We start from the raw sequence: 13,367 nt of genomic DNA on the forward strand, positions 1-13,367 counted from the left end.
AAAATTTTTAAAAACCATAAGTGTTACATCTTAGTTACGTTATTACCCTCCTTTAATGTTTTAACTCAACTCAACTCAACTAAGCCATAATCCCAATTAAAATGGTGTCAGCTATGAGTTCTTATCAATTAGAAAGAAGTACGCATCTTTTAGTTTGACAGTGGACCCACTCGAACATTGGAGCTATGATGTCACCAGCTCAATAGAAATTACCTTTTACCCATCTATTCACCTGACTAACATTGTAAGATTTTCAATTTTATATTCCTTCAAACAACTAAATTCAGATTATGATGATGTTTTTTTTCTGGATTTCATTTTCTGGGAGCTCATGCCATTTCCTTTAATATGGTTTACACATCTGACAAGAGTTTGATATATGAAATTTATGTGTTGTGGAAATATTTAAATGAATATTGGTCTTTCGTAGAGGAAGTAAAAGCAGATACTATTATTCAATTAACAAGCATGTAAAGCAACTATTTTCCTTAACCTGAGAGGGAAAAAGTTGTAAAAAAATGGTATAATGGTTAAATTTCTGTACAAATTTTAATCGTTTGTTACATATGTAATTCAGAATTTCTTTTATTGCTGTAAATGATGTTTGCATTTATTTATGTAATCTTCTAGTTTTCCGCTTCATATCTAATTAGTGAGCCCCCAAGTTGCCAAAGTTGATTAAAATTGAAATAATAGCATAGCTTATGGATTCATTTTGTAACCCTGTTTTATCACAACAATCAACACTGAAATTAGTGATTGCTTCAGTCAACAATTTTGGTTTTTCAAGTCAAATGTTTGTGGATAACAATAATGGTACACCATCCATTATCTGGCTTAAGATGTTAGCGCTTACGAGATGGAGGGTTTGTCTTTGATGGAAATATCTAGGATAGAGGAGTTAGATGAGCAATGGAAGAAGCTGGGGATAGAATATGATTAGTGTCTCTTGAAGTGAAATGCTTTGTAGAGGGAACTGAAAAGGCTTATCCTGGATCTCACTAATGTGGCTGATCCGCACAAGAATGATAGAGAAGAAGAGTTATATTTGACCTCTGATGTATTTCTACTTGGGAGTCCTTCAAGTTTGGATGCTATAATTGCTTGGATACTTCAAGGCCAGCTTTGCATACTCATAGAAGGTATCAGAATTTATCAAGTTATAACTCAATATTAGTGACAGGTAGATACTCCCATAAAATTGTTCAGTTCTTTCCCACCATTTCTTCATTAATGTCTTGTAATTTTTTTAATATATAAAAATAGGGCATAAAATGTTATGTGATTTTTGAAACAATCATACATAAGAAAATTTAATAAAATTCCTAGAACTATGGGAGAATGGTTAGGTCAAGGTAGAATAAGAAAAATAAAAGGTCTACTACTATTTGTGTTTGTGGAGAGATTTAATAATTTTTTTTAAGAAAGAACAAATTTGTAATAAATAAATAAATAGAATGCACTATAGGCTGTGGTGTCTAAGATTTTAGTAGCAGTCATATATTTCACTCATATTCTTACACCAAAGGCATTGAAGTATAGAAAAAAAAATCTTGTTATTACCTTACAATTGTATGATTTTAGATCCCCAACTGGTTTATAGATTTAAGAAAGGAACCTATTATTTCTTAAAATAAAGCTCATTTCAATAAGGATAAGCATTAGAAAGTTATGGTCTATTGCTCTATGTCATTGTTATTAGTAATTAGTCCATTACTTTGAAATAAAATGTTGGTAATGTTAGTGACATCTAGAGTTAATGGTCAAGGCTGTCAACTAAATGATAAAGTTGCTCCATTAAATCAAATAAAGCAACTAAGCTAGGTAATCTCAAGATATCATTAGTATTATCTCCCCCCCACCCACCCTCCCCCCTTCCTAGACATGGATGTAGTTTGTGTAAAAGCATTAGGATAAAATGGGATAGAGTTCTACAACACATTACTTTTGATGTTGGCTATGATAAGTCAGATTCGGCTTTGGCATGACCATTGGTGTGGAGATCAGCATTTGTGGATGGCTTTTCCTGTCTTGTATGATAATTCCACTGATAGAAAGTCTTTAGTGGAATCTTTGCGATGAGATAGGGCAAGGGGGACGAAGCAGTTGGGATGTAAGGTCCTTTGGGGACTTTAATGACTGAGACTTAGAGAAATGAGGCATTAAGTGTCTGCTCATTCTATTGGTTCTAAAGGCCTCAAATGCTGTTCTCTTTCCTTGGAAAGGCATTTTAGGGTTAAGGCTTCTCAGAGGACCTCTTTTTTTGTTTGGACAGTAGCATGGGGGAAGATTCTTCCTTGTGAGAACCTTATCAAATGGGGTTATACGATTGTGGGTTGGTGTTGTATGGGCTGATGTAGTGGGAAGTTGGTGAATCAGATATTGATACACTGCACTACTACTTGGGAAGTTATTTTTTAGACCATTTGGGATTCAGTAGGTTTTACCATAAAAGGTTTTCAATCTTATATTTGGTTGGAGAAACTAGTTTTGCGAGAATTCATAGGATATTTGGAATATTGTTCCATTTTGTTTGATGTGGACTATTTGGAAGGAACGAAATTGGAGAACTTTTGAGGATATAGAAAGTATGAGGACTCAGTTGTTAGCAACTTTCACTAGTTATTTATATGAGTGGGCTCGTGCTTGGGGCTTCATGATTGGTTATTCTGTTGTATCGTTTATTGAGTTGTTGCCATTTAATTTGTATATACTTCTTTTTTGTTCTAATTTTTTAGGCTGCTTTGTGCTCTTGAAGTAGTCTTTTTTTATAAAATTTTTTCTTACCTATCTAAAAAAAAAAGTAGTATCTTCTTACTTAACTATATCTCTTGCATTTTGCACAAATGAGTTCCAATCCCCTTCTTCATTTAGAAAATATTCCCTGACATCTTCATTGGTCATCATTTGGCTAGACACTTCTAAAGACTGTGTTGTTAGTAGGATCTTACAATTGGCCTTGGTCATCGCCTTTTAGAATATTTAGTGTCGAAATCAATCTTGCGGGGACATGATTTCACAATGGCAGTCAATAAACTGATTGCAATGGTCCTCAGATGCCAGTAGAAACCAAGGGCTTTGAAAGTAATAATGACAGCCCGAAAACGAAGACCCAGCCTAAGATTGTAAATAATAGAGAGAGATTAAAATGGAGGCTTAGCTCAAGTTTGTAAATATTAAAAAAGAAGACCTGAAAATGGAGAATCAATTTGTAGATGAGCTTGTTTAGAGGTATGCCCTGTTTCCTGGTTAATGTGTTGTTGGACATGAAAGATGAAGTTACTAAGCTTATTAGTATTTGATTAGGCTTGGTATCTAGTAAAAATGACAAACGGATTCATGCATTATTTCTAAGTGATACTATGGTTTTTTGAAACATATAATACTTGACATTTCACGCTATTTGCACTTTGTTATACACTTGTTTTTTGCACCCAACCTTAAGACCTTTAATAAAATTAAAACGGAGCTCACACATTTCCTTGAATTTCTAATCTGCAATAATATTTTCCTGTGTTAGTCTGTAATTGAAGTGAGTTGAAGAGCTTCTCATGCTATCTTATTCTCTTATTCTATAATAACTTTGTATTTAGACCATGTCATAATAAAATACACATGTTATAAGATGCTACACTTATTTATGTTGGGACCCTTCTCCCTCCCTTCTGTTAAATAGTATGTGGACGATTTAATTCTCAAGACATTATATTCAATATGGTCCTAGAATTTTGTTTTTAAACCATGGATGAGCTGTGGGACACCAAGTATTTGAAGAAATGTCCTCCTTTAGGCCTTTTGGGGGTGGGTGGCAGTTTTTTTGGGCAGTTCATTGATGCATAAAATGTTATGTCAGCATGTCATTGTATTGACAATATAAGAGATTAGTTTGATGGAAATGCTGTGTAGTAACCTTGTTTTACACTAACACTTGAATTAGGTTAAATATGCATGTTACTTTTTCTATTAAATATTAAAATATAGGATGGTTCATGCTAATTGGTGTTGAGATTCACAACATGATATGTTTACCTGTCCTTGGCTATGTGAGATGATTCGTATGTTCTCTCAAGAATGAAAGGGAATCTCACAAAGTTAGTGATCATTTTCATGGGGGGTAGTGCACTCTTACGTTTTTAAAAAGTGGTTGTTTGATCAACTTGAATTTAGACTAATTCATGCTGAAAGAAGTTGCTAATGATAGAGTCGCGTCTTGGTGTACTGGTTTGAATTTCTACTCTTTTGATGGTGCAACATGGGATTTTGCTAGGTCTATTCCAAATAAGTTGATCTTTTCCCCCTTCAAATTTAAGAAATAATGAATTATTCATACAAAGAGGAGAATGGCGAAATGCTAATGAACTCATTATATTTCTTGTAGCAATGAAATTCCACCTGTGCAACCAGAAGGAGAATATTGATATACTAATGACACTTCTTTTCCCCTTCAAAGCTTCTTTTGGCCTAAGCGTATTATGAACTCTCTTGGTTTCTCCAACTTGATACAGAAAAATATATGAGAACTCTCTTTTCTTTCTTTCTTTTTTATTGAGAGATTATTTTATCAATTGAATGATTTTCTTTAATGCAACAGAGACACTGATGGAGAAAGACACTGTTGATCTTTAATGCAATATTTACTGTCTCTCTAAGGGTGGATGAGATTGTGAAACATATATTGTCATGGTACTAGCTCTAGTCTATTATGACAAGAGATGCCTAAAGGGAAAAAAACCTTCTTATTTACGTAACTGCTCCAAACCAAATACCTATGTCTATCACATGCATGAATTTGTATATCAGGAATAAGTCCCATCTGCTTTTATATATATATATATATATATATATATATTCAGGTCTGTGTGAGCAACAAGAATGATGCAAACAATGAAGCTTCAAAAGAAGAATGAAATACAAGTTTGACATCGCTATATATGATTTAAAAAAAAACACATTTTTGCAAATTGGTCATGTTCTGATTTTTTGGTTTTGCCTAATAAGGAGCCCAGTCTAGTTCCCTTCTTCGTTGCCACCGGTTGTCTCCATCAATTTCTTAAAATTTAGACTCAATTATATATATTTAAAATTTAGGGCTGTTTGCAGTTTGGTCATTTAGGTTTGATATTTTTCATTTTGATACATTAAGTTTGATTCCATTTTCAAAATGGTCCTTACATCCAGATCTCTTACTCTAACTTCCGTTAATACAAATCAACAATTATAGTTGAGGTGATCAGTAGTGCACTATCTTCTGTTAACGTCTTGTCAGAATTTGCAAACTGCAATTGTAGATTGCAGAAGTTAATAACTGCTCAAGAATCAACACATTCAATTGTTATCAACTTGAGATACTGTTGACTTACCTCATTATAAGACAAGGCGATAGTTAACGCACCTCCATATTATAAACTGATATTTTCTGATATTTAGCAAAGCTTCTAGAATCAATGGCAAAAGCTAAGTGCTGAAGATGCCTGAAATTATCACATTTTATGAAGATGTTTCATTCCGTTGAGAAGAACATTTTATCAAGTGAGTCAAATGAGACCAGGGGTTGTAAGATCATGCATAGGTCATTGGACTATAAATGGCTTTCTTGAATTATTGAATATATTTAAAGAATTGCTTCTATGTTGGAGCAGTGTCATGTTTTAGATTTCTTAATTTGGAATTATATATGGAGACAATGATAGTGGTTATGACACAGGCATTGTTATTAGGGTAGTAGAATTTGTGTTACTCTTCTTTCAGGCAAACCCACACCAAAAATATTAGCGGTTGGAAGACTGAAAGATGCCTCTAAATGGGTAATGTAGTAGTATTTGTTTACCATAACTGCTAATTGTATGGGCTCTGGTCTTTTATCCGAGAGCAGCATTTGTTTCTTTGAATAAGAAATTCCTGCTCTTATTTTCAACCAAAATCCATTTATCTGGTTGATGGAGACGAGGGATTCAAATTTTGTATGTACTAGCTGATATCCCGCGCAATACGCAGTGCATTTTGTAATATTTTGTAAAAAAAAAAAAAAAAAACTTTTAACTCCTTGTGTTCATTAATACAATTATTGTTAGTCATTATTAATTTACAAAGTTTAATAGTAAAACTAAATTCAAACCAAACCCTAGTTCCTAACCATAATCAAATCCTATTAAAGCTCAATATTAAAATTAAAAATTCTATTGGGTTTAGTTAGTGCCAAATCTGCCAAATTTTGATTTGGCAACATTCTTTGTTATTTTTTGTAAGAATCGCAAACTAATATCAACATGAAAATTTGAAATATGAAGTCATTTGAGTCACAAACGACAATGGTTAAAAAGTAATTCCAAGAACATTTATATTCGGTTGCCCCTTTAAAGCTTTCAAATATGAAATTCCTCATTATATGTAGAAAACTTCGTAAATTTACAAAGCAAATTGTCAAATATAAGCATTTGCATACCTTAGAACTATAAATTATTATTAGATAAAAAAAAAAAAAAGTTTCTTATAGCTAGAAAATATGAACGGAATTTACATTCTTAATTGTGTTATTTTGTCATTGTGTGAATGGTCCCCTTCCTACAGAAGATTCCATAAAGTTCATCTCATGCACATGTAAACGCAGACCTTTTAATTCACCTTCTTGCACAAAGTACATTAAGCAACAAATAAACTAACATGAGGTCTACTACATTGATGCTTAACTACATCCAAATAACACTCAAAATTGATCAAGAATGTAAACATTAATATCCAAATGTTTTATGGAATCAAAAGCATTTCATTAATTAACAACAAAGAATGAACATTGATAAAGAGCAAGTCAAATTCAAAAAAGAAAGAAGACTAGATTAAAATGTGCACGAAAGATGAAATTTGTGCTGTGTTGGTATCTAGCAATAATATATATTTAAACCAAAAATTCCCTATAGGGCCTTTGAGCATTGTAGCACCAATAGTTGGCAAATGCATAGCAGCAGTTGAAATGAGATTTTAATCGAGGATAGTCATTATTTAGCCCCATATAGTTTCAGTTACATGAATGGAAGTTGGGAAGTAAGAAAAGGACGTATACTAATAGTTGTGATAAGATGCTCTAGATTTTAACATTTGCATATGATGATTATTGTCCCCAAAAAATAAAAATAAACTCAGTTGATTATTGAAATTAAAAATAACATCCCAAAGAAAATAACTTTAAAAATAAAATTGACCTCAAAGGGACATTCCAATTATGATGAAATGTTTGTGGTATTTGCAGAGGTGTGGAGAGAGAGCAATTGGATTCCTTGCCATTGCCCTTGTCATGGGATCTCATAAACCACTTCTTTTTATTTGTCAGTAATAATTCCAACAAAACACCCAACACGTCGAAATTGCAAACTCTAATATTGAATTGATAACAACACAATTAAAACCTAACCCTCTGTTGCAAACTCTAATATTAGATTGATAGTAACAAACAAAAAATAATTTAGTTTATAATAGTTAAAGCAAAGTATTTGTGTTTCCTCTTACTTAGCCAAGAACGCGATTACTTTTCTAGAATAAAATTTCAAAAGGAGAAAAAGAATAAAATTTCAAACTCTTACTCACCATGTTTGAACTTTACAGATTCTGGAATGCAGAACCACGATTTTGCCATAGGATTTACTCATTTCAAGCATAATCTGTCCTACAATACATCAAGAATTTGAGTTATAAAAACTTGATTTCTAAAAAACGTGTAGCTAAAGATTTTAGAAAGAATAAACAAAAAAAGAAAAAAGAAAAGAAAAAGAAACATTAAAAGAAAAGAAGAGAAGTAATTGTAAAATGAGACTCATGGCTAGAAGGAAGTGTACTAATATATAACTTAGATAATTGAAAGAGGAGGGCAACTAAAGGGTTAGATATACAGGAGCTATATAACTTAGCAATTGCAACAGGCGGGCAATTGAAGGGTTAGATGTTGAAGAGTTTAATTAATGGTATTATTTTTTTTCTTTATTAAACAATTAATGGCATACAGTATACTTGAAAGTTTAAAAGTTATTTTAGTCAATTAACACATGAGAGAGGAGTGATGAGGGGTAATAAGTAATAGATGATTTGTAAGTTGAACCAAAAAAAAAAAAAACTAAATGGCTATCATAGAAGGCGCCACATAGTAGGACCTCAACGTTCAGCCACTTTATCCTCCAAAATAGTTCTGAGACCCAAAAAGCTTACTGTGGTTGATTTTGTTTAGGGAAAGGGATAAATCTTTCAATATGAGTAAGCAATCCAAGGATCCAACTAGATATTTACTAAAGACCATTCCCCAATGAGCTCACAGCTTGCTCTCTTTATGATATTCCTACTGTCACAAATGTGCTTCCACAGGCATAAGCTAGAATTTGCTTTTGGGATTGAGAAAAAGTTTCTGACAAGACATTCCTTCCCAATTTTGCAATCAAAACATTGTTAAAATTCATCATCCTCCATATTCCTAGACCTGTAGACCACCTTTACTTCTTGGTTTGCATGTCTCCCCATTTTTTCATTGGAATTTTTGGCCCATTTGATCATCCATTACTCCAAAAGAACTTTCTAAGAAAGAGTTGAGCTTTGAGCACACAGATTTTGGTAGAGAGAAGTTAGACATTGTAAATATGGGCATGGTTGAGGCTACATGTATTATGAGTGTTAAGACACCATGATGTACAGTATTGAATGTTCTAGCAAATAATGCTGAGAACTCAAAAACATGATGTTTCTTTTTACACCTTCAATGCCAAAATATTTTAGTTCAAAATTTTCTTGTCTTATCATTTAGAAGTTACCAATCAATAGAAGTTTAAGATTAACGTGTAAGACAAAACAAAACAGCCTGTGTGTGACGCTCATAGTGAAATAAAACCAAATCCTGATTTCATCAAATAAAATCCATATAATATAACTTCTTGTTTTGTTTCATTTAGAGTTTTTTTTTTTGTTTTTTTAATTGAAGCAGTTCATATAGAGTTAGTGTGCAGCAATTTGATGATCATAAAAATATATTTGGTCTCCCTTGAAGCTCAAAAGCTGTGAGACTCAGAGAATCAATTTAAACCAAGAAACATGACCGCCATATAAGTTCTTGATATCAAATTATTTCCTTTCTATCAACTGGTATGTAGTCTTTAAACCCCAAAATGAGTTGCTCTGTTTGTAACTCTGCACACTGAACTGCAATAATTGTTATCATTATCAAAATCATCATATATGTTATTCACATTGTAGGTGTTAATGTGATCGTCCCCATCAACTTGGAAATTGTCATTTATGTCATCAGAGTAAAGTATGTCGTTCCTATAAACCTAAAGTAATTCCCCCCCAACAGCCCAACTACATCAAATACCATTTTTGAACACAAGGAATTGACATTGATGATGAAGCAAGTCAACTATGAAGCAAGAAAATGAGCATCACGCTGAGTTGGGTTCATGTAAGAGGGATTACTTGGTGGACATAATGAGTTGGGTTGGTGCGTTTCTAGTTTGAGACAAAAAACCAGGGTGATTTGTTTTTGAAGATTTTATGCTTCTACACTTGCTATACATGTCTACAACAGCACTAGACACGAAGATATTATCCTTATATTCAGTCCTTATGATATAAGCGTGAATTAGGAACCAAAACTGCCTACGTGTGACTCTCATAGTTAAATAAAGACCAAATACCTATTTGATCAAATAAAATCCAAATAACTTGTGCTTTTGTTTCATTTAGAATTTGTCAGGTATATAGACTTAACAGAAGAGTTCTTTAAAGTAAAAAAATGCCAAATGTCAAAGTCCTTGTTCAGATAGAGTTAAAGTGCAGCCATGGCACAGGAATTAAAATGACAGTTGACTGAATGTCCACTGTTTGCGAAAAAAGTTGATGTCCATATTGTATTTATGTAACACCACAAAAAAAAGTTCCCTAGCACTTTTTCAATTAAAATTCATAATCTGAGCTTTTGTCCACAATCAACACCAGATAATCTGCTCATAGTCAATAATGTAAACATAACAATCAAAGCTAGCGAACTTTTTTAATCCCTTTGGTATGGACTTCTAAATGAACTTACCAGCTGTATGATTTGGAACTACCGGTTCCTGCACAACAAACTAGGCTTGGAAAAGTATGATGTATGATTTGAGTTCTAGTCTAACAAAATTGCTCTAAAGAAACTTTTTCTTTTGATAATTCAATAGTTCCAACGGAGGATCTAAATAAACATTTTGGAGAACCAATTGATTGAATGACAGAATCAGTGTGATATGCTGAATAATCAAATACTATGAAAAACAATGTTAGCACTAGGATCGTAATCCATACAGGCCTAACCATATATAACAGTTCACCATTGGTCCTTCAAGTTTTTAACCCTTAAAGTTTGGGTTTGTTTTCATTTTAGCACTTTAAGTTTCAAAATTTTCATTGTTGGTCCTTCATTTTTTTATTTCATTTTCATATTAGGGACGTGACTTAATGAACACCACTTTTATCTGGCTCTAAAGTCTAAACGGTATGGTTCCTAACCCAAATGGATAACACAGTCAATATAAAAAGATAATCAAAATTTAAAATAATAATTTGATATTTTTGAACTTATTAATTTTCTACTACAGTATGATAGTCATAGAGTAAAGCTAGTAAGAATGTGCAATACAAATGCAGAGACTGAGTACAATATTAAAAGTGATACAGCAATACAGGTAAAACTGAACTCACATCTCTAACTCGATGCATACATTCATACATAAATAAAAGTAGAAGAAGCATTGTTAAGAGAGTGACTGAGAAAGACAAACACTGAATTTCAGTTTGTTGAAGAGCAGAGAATCATCGTCTTCCTCTGAAACCGTAATCACAGAGCTTAGAGATGGTTTTCATGGGTCTGAAGTGATTCTCCACAGAATAATTGAACTATGAAACCGTAACCCAATCACCTTTGAAATCCTCCTCCGAGTCTGCAACCGGAGCATCCTTCTCCTTCTTGGAACAAGTTGGGGCCGCTGAGTGTAGAATTAGGGATCACTTTATTTACAATATTGCCACTTATCTTCTTCTTCTTCTTTCGTTTTCTATTTTTTTTTTTTTTTTTTTTTTAAAAAAAAAAAGGTAAAATGGGCCTGGACTTATATATTGCTAAATGCAATAAAATAGGGGGGGAAAAAAAATATTAGGTCCTACCCTTTTAATTTTGTTAATTACAATTACGAACTTATAAAATTGAATTTGAAATATCTTCCTGGACTTATATATTGAGTAGGTCCTAAATGCAATAAAATGAGGGAGGAAAAAAAAAAAATTAGGTCCTACACTTTTAATATTGCTAATTAAAATTATGAACTTATAAAATTGAATTTGAACTATCTTCCATCTTTCTTATTCATTTTCATTATTTTAGACAATAAGTGTAAAATTGTTTTTGTTTTTATTTTTATTTTTTATCTGAAATAGAATTCTACTCTCTAAGGTAATTTAATTGTACGTGTATGAAACTTCTTCCTGAAGACTTGGTCTTTACTATTTTTATGCTTTGATGGTTGATGCCTAAGGGTGTGTTTGTTTGGAGAGATTTTAAGGAGAATGGAAAATTTAAAAGAGAAAAGTGAAGAGAAAGAAGTTTTAATGGGTATTTGATTGAAGGGGGAGTGGAAAAAAATGTGATGTAGCCCTGGTGTTTTCTTTCGAGACCCACTAAAAAGTTTTTTGTCTAAAATAAGGAGAAAACATGGGGGAGAAACTCACTAAAACAAACTGCTCAAAATGCCCCTGCACATTCTTCTTTGCTAACATTTTTTTTGTTTCTTCTCTGTTACTAGAGACAGAACCAGGATTTAAATTTAGAAGATGCCAAAGTTCTTTGTTCAAGAATTTTAAAAAGTTAGAATATTAATACTAAAGGTTAACAACGATGCATTATTAGCATTTATTTTTTTTGTATTTTGTATTTTTTTAAATCAATAATAAATATTATAATCAAGAATAAATTAATGCTAATAATGCATCTTCAAAGTAAATTTTTAAAAGACACAAACTAATCCAAGTGAGCAGTAGATCTTTAAAAAAAAAAAAAATTAAGGATTAAGTTAAAGATACCAATTGATCCAAGTTGCTAGTAATACTAATTGGTGAGTGAATGAAGTGATTAACAGCATAGAAGTTATCTCTATGACTATGAAGTGGAATTACTTGAGAGGGACAAAAAGCTCTCAAATGAGAGGTAGAAGTAATTAGGTTTTTGTGATTTGTTTTGTTAGGATTTATAATTGATTTGTTGTATTTTTTTTTTTAACTTAGACCGTGTCCAAAGAATTTTTTTTTATTTTTTATTTTTTATTATCTGAATATGTGAATTGTTTTGTAGATTTTTCTTATAGTTCGAATTTGTAAATTGTCCAAATGTTTAGCTAAATGATTTTCTTGATATTCTTGGGACAACTAGACAAGGAATGATTTGATAATTTTTTTTCATTTTTGTTTCATGGGTCAGCTTGTAAATTGTTTGAGAAAGGGGGGCCAAGTATATTAATTTTAGACTCAAGAGTATATGTTTTATGCTAATATATACTAGGAAATTTTTTTAAAAAAATTGGGGGCAATAGCCCCTCAGCCCTAAGGTAGTTCTGTCTCTGTCTATTACTAATCTAAGCACATTCACGTTGTTTTGGATTTTTTGTTTAACTCACTTTTTTTTTTCTTTTTTTTTCTTTTTCTTTCTTTTGTTTTTATTACTTTCTTCCAGAGTTCCCTTCTCCCTTTTTTTCTCTCTCTCTATTACTATTCTGCACACGTTCACGTTATTTTGGGCTCTTTTTTTTCATCTCATTTTTTCTTTTTTCTTTTCTTTGTTTTTATCACTTTCTTCCATAGATCCTTTCTTCTTCTTCTTGTTTTTTTTTCCCACCAGTTTTTGGATCTGGCCTGTGCCTTTGAAAGAATAACTATTAAAAAAGAAAGTGGCAAGGCCATACATAATTTTTAAATAAATAAATGTGTATAAAAAATTGTATTGTCTTTTGTTTTATTTAATAGAGACATAATTGTAAATTTATACCAATTTCAATTTTTATAAATTTTTATCTCTCCACTTTTCCATCCTATCAATCAAACATATATATATATATACATATAAGAGAAAATTAAATTTTCTCTATCTCTCACTTTTTCATCCTTTCCTCATTTTCTATTCTTCCACTTTTATACCCTTCAACCAATATAACGGGTGTATTTTGCCGTTTGCAGATAAGGCTGTCCGCCATATACACCAAAATCACAGCTAAACAAAGAGAGGAAAAAACAATTGCACGTGAAAATTATTCTCTTCAAAGTAAAAAACCAGACTCACTGGGTCCCATACAAAACCAACACCGTTAATATTTTGCCTA

At 32.0% G+C, this 13,367-nt stretch overlaps 1 long non-coding RNA gene across 2 annotated transcripts; it reads right to left on the reverse strand.

The window, feature by feature from the left end:
- Positions 1-5,057: 5,057 nt before the first annotated feature.
- Positions 5,058-11,050, reverse strand: LOC142627610 (uncharacterized). Of its 2 annotated transcripts, none has more exons than XR_012842894.1 (4): positions 10,785-11,050; positions 7,579-7,652; positions 5,361-5,471; positions 5,058-5,276 (listed from the first exon to the last, which is right to left on the reverse strand). It is a non-coding gene; the product is annotated as an uncharacterized LOC142627610 (long non-coding RNA). The 2 variants fall into 2 exon arrangements; XR_012842895.1 differs by having other exon boundaries at positions 7,579-7,657.
- Positions 11,051-13,367: the final 2,317 nt, after the last annotated feature.

The sequence above is a fragment of the Castanea sativa genome, chromosome 3 (genome assembly GCF_040712315.1).
Source record: "Castanea sativa cultivar Marrone di Chiusa Pesio chromosome 3, ASM4071231v1".
Taxonomy (NCBI): Eukaryota; Viridiplantae; Streptophyta; class Magnoliopsida; order Fagales; family Fagaceae; genus Castanea; species Castanea sativa.